Source organism: Anguilla anguilla, chromosome 4 (genome assembly GCF_013347855.1).
Source record: "Anguilla anguilla isolate fAngAng1 chromosome 4, fAngAng1.pri, whole genome shotgun sequence".
Classification (NCBI taxonomy): domain Eukaryota; kingdom Metazoa; phylum Chordata; class Actinopteri; order Anguilliformes; family Anguillidae; genus Anguilla; species Anguilla anguilla.
In genome coordinates, this window is record NC_049204.1 from 34,845,788 (window position 1) to 34,852,881 (window position 7,094).

The following is a 7,094-nucleotide window of genomic DNA, read 5'->3' on the forward strand; positions in this document are numbered from 1 at the left end:
ATTGGTTTCAGAAAGTATTTAAGTCATGTACGCCGCTTTGCTGGTTCACAATGGTTTCCTTATGGGGAGCTTAACGAGGGATTTTGGTGGTAAAGAATAAAGGCTATGAAATGTACAGTCTTTACTGCACCGATAGGGCACTTTTTGGGGATTTATCACTGGATTGAAAGGTAATGTTCAGCCATTTGGGGCTTTCAGCAGTGGTCTCCTGAAAAAGAACAACTCCAGATTATTTGTACATGACAGCCTGTATGTTGTTTCAAGAGTTTCAAACAATCTGCATACTCTCTGATGCTGGGTGAAAACTAACCTAGCTGCCCTGAGAGGGAGCGGTAAAGATGTATATCTGGAGGAGGTTACTCTTGAGAACACTTGCTCATTGTACAATAATGCCCTGGCTACAGCAATTTTGGTGGTTGCCACTAGGTGTCGCTCTTTGCAGAAAGTCCACCGACTGCTGACTGATTGCCTGTCCTAACCGTCAGTGTAGACACACCACTGCATTTCAGACAGGAGTTCAGTGAGACAATTTCAAACAGGGTACAATGTTGTTCTGTAGAACTAAATAGGCACATTAGAGTACATACTGTACTTGAGCAGTATTTTCTTTTCTTTTTTTTTAATAAGACTCCAGTGCAACACAGAATGCCTTTTTTCCGCTTAATTAAAGAAGCACTACTATTGGTCTCAATGTTCTCTTCTCTTTGGTGAGTGAAGCCAGAAGAGGGGGTTGCTGCAGCCATTACTGTTCCCCCGCAACATCCTACAAGGGCTGGGCTTGTGAAAAGAACAATGGGGGTGGAGAGACCCCCAGGACACAAACAGGATCAGAGCTGGTTCCTTATGCGCAGCCTGTCTGTCTGCCAGTTCTGCCTGGTTCCCAGAACAGTGGCCCAACAGAGTCTTACGCTGTAATTACATTAATAGACCTTCCCATAAGGCCGTGCATCCCTCTCAAGATTCCACAGGAATGCGGCAAACGGCCCACGAGCTTCTGCCGCCGTGGGTGCGCTGACATTTCTGCACGTTTATTTGTTCAGTTATTATAAACAGCCGTGTGCCTACGCTACTGTGTCCACGGCTGGTCCTGCAAATCATACATGTAATGATCATAGGATGTTGCAGGGGAACTGTAAATGCTGCAACCCCCTCTTTTGGCTTCTCTGCTCTGACGAACATCCTAAGTCATTCACTCAGTCTGAATCCAATTGAACTTGCGTTTCTTTATGCTGAAGGAAAAATTTTGCACAACTAGCCCTAGAAAAAAAGCAGGAGCTGAAGATGGCTGCAGCACAGGCCTGGCAGAGCATCACCAGAGAAGATGTTAACCAATACCTGGTTATCTCGATGGGTCACAGACGTCAAGCAGTCATTGCATGCAAAGAATCTTCAACAAAGTACTGAACATGACTACTTTAATTTACTTAACATTAAAATGTCCCAAACATTATGGTGCCCTGAAATGAAGGGGCTCTGTATTAAAAGTGCTGTCATTTTTGAATGGTGAAACCAAGGTGTATAAATACCCTGAATTAAAAGCTGAGAATGTGCACTTTAATCACATGTGTATGGTTTGATTACAAATCTAAAATTGCGGAGTACACAGCCAATATTTATAACTTTTGTGTTTGTTTTGTTAATTTGTATGCTGAATCTTAATGCTCTAAAGTGCAGTTGGTTAATTTTTCTCTCACTCTGAAATTGATGTCCTGTAAAGAATTTCCATGTCAACTCACAGGCAAAGACAGCCTGGCAAAGCAGTGAAGAACATGCATTGCAGCAAAGTAACACCGTATTTACTGTACGTACAAATTGGGAAAACCCATGTTTGTCAGTTCATATCTAATTCTTTCAAGGCTCAATTTTGCTCTTATTTATTGCCCTCATCGAAATTACTTTGTTACAGCAATATGGGACAATATTTTGTGTTATATAATGAATATTGGCAAGAATAGGGGGTTTTGTTATAGTTCTGTATTGCATTTTCTTGTAGCTATATGGAACAAGAGCTTATGTAATATAATGAATGTTGGCACAGAGGGTGTTGTTATGTTTCCATATCGCGTTTAGAAAATGGATCCAACCACAGACATCCTTATAGGCTCAGAAAATTACAAAACAAAGTGGTTAAAGTAAAGTATAAGGTATGTTCTCCTACAATCAAAAGTTCTCTGAACTTTGTTAGTATTCATGCAGAATCTTTATTTTGACATTTTGAATCTTTCACAAAATTACTCAATGACACATTTTACAGTACGACAACAAGGAAAATAAAAAACTCTTTGACTTGCAGTTTTTAAAAACTGAGTGGCATCATACAATCAAAGGCAAATAATTAGAATATTATTTCTTGCAGAGAATTACTACTACTACTTTATCATCATCATCATCATCATCACTGAAATAAAATAATTTTAACTTTACATGACCATAATTATATCATTTTTAAAAAATTTAAATAAGAATTCTAACACTCTATGTGCTTATGGAAAAATAAATATTTCTGATGTGTGTTGACCTTTCAACCTTCATACAAGGTGCTGGTTTTTGTCCCCTGAAAAAAATAGGCTTGCATTCCTACGAGAGCCCAAACATTGTCTGCTGCACGTCGGCCTCCCACAGTGCTCTCTGCCACCGCTGCCTGGCCCAGAGCTCGGCCAGGGGCCACGTTCCCAACAATGCTTTTAGGGCGCTCCGAGTCACCGAAGTACAGAGGCCCCTCGCTTGACAGGCACTTCAGCTGTCCACTTGGACACCGAGAGCTAACCTCCTGAATTCATTGCTGTGTGCTCGCCGGGGCCTGGCTCTTATTGAACAGGGTTTTTCACAGCACTTCGCTAAACAGATACCTCGGGGTTACTGCGGTGAGCACAAGAACTTTTGTCCGGCTGTGTGCACAAGTCAAGTTTGATGAGGAGGATTTATGAGCACAGCCCGCTTGACTTTTGACCTAAGTTTCATCCCGGAGAGAGACAGACAATGTACACTCCCCCCGTCTCTGACCAGCACGTTTGCTCATGCTTTTGCTGCATTGTGGGTAATTATCTGCTGTTAACAAGGCACACATCTCCAGTGGAATGCAGGAGGATGAGAAACACATTGGCCCAGAGACACTGCTGTAGGGCTGCTAAAAACAGGTCTTGCTGATATTCCTCCTAAAACTGAAAAACAGGAAAGAAGATTCATCTCGTAAAGACTGAAATATTATTCAATCCCCCTGTCCCAAACAGTATTAAGACAGAAGACTTAGTAGCATAAAATGACAGAGTGAATGAATGAGTGTTTTCTCCAGTACAATTTACCCTCAGTTATGTAATTTGCTGAATTATATGTTCCAGGAGACATACGGCTCCTTATCATTATTTTGTGTTCATTTATGAACTGAAAGAATATTGATGTGTTTCCACAGGACCGTGGACAAAGAGTGCAATGAAGCAAACCGTGAGATAACATTTGCAGCAGGATTTCTCAAGGGAAATATTTTGTGCTTCAAACATTTCAAAGTCTGACTCACCCACACACCCTGCCCCTGATTTTTGAGCGGCCCTCGATAGTAAATCACAGAGCAGGGGCATCGAAAAATACAGGCCGGGGTTCACCATTATGTCAGCTCTCTGCAGATTTCAGTGCTTTCGCAACTGATACCGTTGAATTTGTTTTTGTTTCTCTAGTATTGAAATCAGAAAGCCGGATCCTTTTGGGAAAACAGGAGTCTGGGATCGCTCCCTTCCGGCTCGCTGCTTATCTCTTCCTGGGATCCTGTGGGATATTGCTGCCATTTTGGGGGCTTTGGACTTGAATGAGACGGCGGCCCGCTTAATGCTCTTCCTGTGACACACTATCCAAGCCCCGGGTTCGACAGGAAGGGCTACGCGTTCTCACCAGAGCGAAGCGACGGCAGTCGGAGCGGCAGTGCACAAGCGCTTTTACCGGCGGGGCCCCCCTTCTATGAACTTCTGATTTGTTCCCAAAACCATTACCCTGACACTCTGTTTACAATCAGAGACAGACCGTGTTTACTTAGGGATTTATGTTACTCCGTCAGCCAAATAACATAAACACAAACATTCTTCATGCATTCTTCAGTCTGATGTCATAAATGAGCAACAGCAGCCCCTCACTTAACCAAGGAAGTTCAGAAACCGTTTCCCGTTATGTTCAGCGTTCCACTGCTTCTCCTCACCTATCCCGAATACTCCTTGAACTGTCTCCAGTTAGTACGTTTCATATTGGGGGTGGGATGAACAACCGTAAAAGATCGCTGGTCATTTGTTTGCATCACATGACCTTCGTGAGAATTAGAACAGACAAGTACGGCCTGAAACTGAATGTGGATTTTTGGCTGTTCGAAAGTTAATCGTGGCGGCTGGACATATTCTAATTGAGAGCTGGGGGGGGGGGTGTAGTTTCCAGCAAAGCCATGTCTTTTGAGGAAACCGAGAAAGCGCAGGCCGCTGCCAGGCCAGGTCTATGGGCTGGAAAACGTGACAGCCAGATAAATGTGCAGGTCTTTAGTGCAAGGCACAGCAGAGCCCCGGGCCGGGCTGGTCAGATGCAATGGGCCGACGCACAGAAGACACATTCCAGGTGTTCGGGGGGAGAGGAGACGGGTCAAGCGGCAGCCCGGGGAGAGGAGAAAGCCACAGGAGGCCATCGCTGCTCGAGGGAGCGGGGGAAAGGAACGGACCTGGCAAACGGCATGGTGTCGAAGCACAGCACACAGGTGCAAAACCTGAATCTTTCTTCTCAAAATCTTTCATGAATTGTATGGTTTGAACTAAAAAATAAAACATATTATATAGTGTAAGTGACAGAAAATTAAGTTCAGAATTAAATTCAGTATTATGTCTATGTTAAAAATAAAACATCAAACATGAATATAAATAGCACTGGTCCCTATCTCTCATCGCATTATAATTGAAGGCTTGGTAAGACCTAAGCTCTTACATGATCAAAATTACAGAGCTCATTACTGTAATCAAGTGAGTGCCTCCTCAACACACTTATGAAAACTTACATTCAACTTGGGTGAAATGGCATTGTATTTCTTGGAATTAAATCCAAAAAGATGCTGTAATAATTCCTTATTACATCCCACTGCTGCCATACACAATGGACACAAAGGGCTATTCTCCTACTCATTTGTTTACTACTTGCTCCCCTCACAGCGAATTTAATATCCGTGTTGAATAACTCTTCTTAGCTCAAAATTCAGGGAAATTGAATATACAGGGATCAGTACAGTGACATTCTGCCTGAAACACCTGAATCATGTGACCTGGGTTCTCCTGTAGTGAGAAGCTAGTCCTACTTCCCTCTCATTTTTCCGCCGCCGTTCCCCATGTCGTTGTTTCCCACTGACACTCTGCCCCCGTGCCGCTGTTCTCAAACCCCACACCAGCTCCCAGTCGCAGCCAAACAGCCCCTAATTACATGCTTCTTTTCTCCGAAAGGAATTTGCATGAAGCCACGTTTAAGCCCTTGAAAAACAAATCAAAATCAGCGTGTTGTCTTTTCTGAGAATAGAAAGAGGAAAGAAAAGAAACAAAAGCAGGAAGCTGAGTGATGTCCGGAGGCATGAGCAGCAGAGCCCGGCTGGAGGCCTCCTCACTTTGGAAAAATGGCCCTTACGAAGGAGGTTAAAATATCAATACTCAAATCCTCTCACTGAGTCTGATGCTTATTATGAAAGTGCACAGTTAATTGTATTCACTTAAGTTAAACTGTATGTTAAAACAAATAATTACAGTTAATGTTGTTAATATACCTTGAAATTGGGCATGGGGAAGGAGGAGTGCATGGAAATGTAATTTTTAATTCCTTGCGTTTTATTCACCAGCAGGTGACTCAAAGCCCTTTACGGTGAAGATAGGGAAACTCGTCACAACCGCCTCCGATGGGCAGCACCCACCACAGCAGACATTTTGAGTCAGACATTCACCACACATCACCTGAGGGGGAGAGGGAATAGGGAATTTCTTTTAGAAGGACGATCAGGTGCCAGGTTAGGAATTTGACCAGGACACCGTGGAACCCCCTACTCCTTGCAATGAGTGTCATGAGATCTAATGATCTAATGGCCACAGTGAGTCAGGACCTCAGTTTAACGTCTCATCCAAAAGTGTCTCCTAAACCACAGTGTCCCCATCACTGCACTGGGGCATTGGGCATTATATGACCCAAGGGAAAATCACCCCCTACTGGCCCAGAATCCAAGTACTAAACAAGCCCACACTTGCGCAGCTTCAACCATTCAGCAGGAGCAGGGCACATGGAGGTATGGCTGCTGGCTGCCTGCATTTTTTCAGATAGGCCAAATATGTCTGTAGACATAAGAACATGATGTGAATTTATGTAAAGGGAAAAAACGCTATCTCACAATCACCAATAAATTACTCCTGATGTAATTACTGGCATGTCAGTGACACTTGCCCTCAAGAGCTCCTGCCCCTTGACCTCTGCTGTAATTCTTTATTATGTGACTAGAAGTCAGGTTCCATGTAAGATTTATCTCCATGTAAGATTTTATTCCTTGGAAGATTCAGCTAAGGTGTGAGTGTGTCCCAGATCGCTCGTATTGAACTTCTGAATGCGGTGAGGAAATTTGTTGCAGGACCACTTCTTAAAGAGTGAAGAGATGCCCGTAGAACACTATTCATATCCAGTATACACTGGGTCAGGTGTGCTGGTACTTTTCCTTCCACTGGTGTGAGGAAGACGCACAAGCACCACTCCATGCTCACAGGCATAGATCATACAGGCATGGTTCTTCCATAAATGTGCATTGATGTTTTATGGTGCTTGGTATAATCAAATATGTTGGCCATTTTTATTCCATTTTGCCATTTCCCCAAAATGAGTCCAGGGCTCTGGATCCAAAAGGAAGTCCTGATGGTTTATGATCCACAACACTAAAAAAAGGCACTGAAAGCTAGGCGAACACAGGCAGCTCACTGAAGTGTTATGATAAAATCGGCCAGGAAGCAGAACTCCAGAAAACCTTGAACTAATGCTTTTGTTAGCACCGGAATTTGAACAGCAGAAATCACAAAATGTCTTGGTTGCCCTAAAATTCAATGACTGATAACAACATA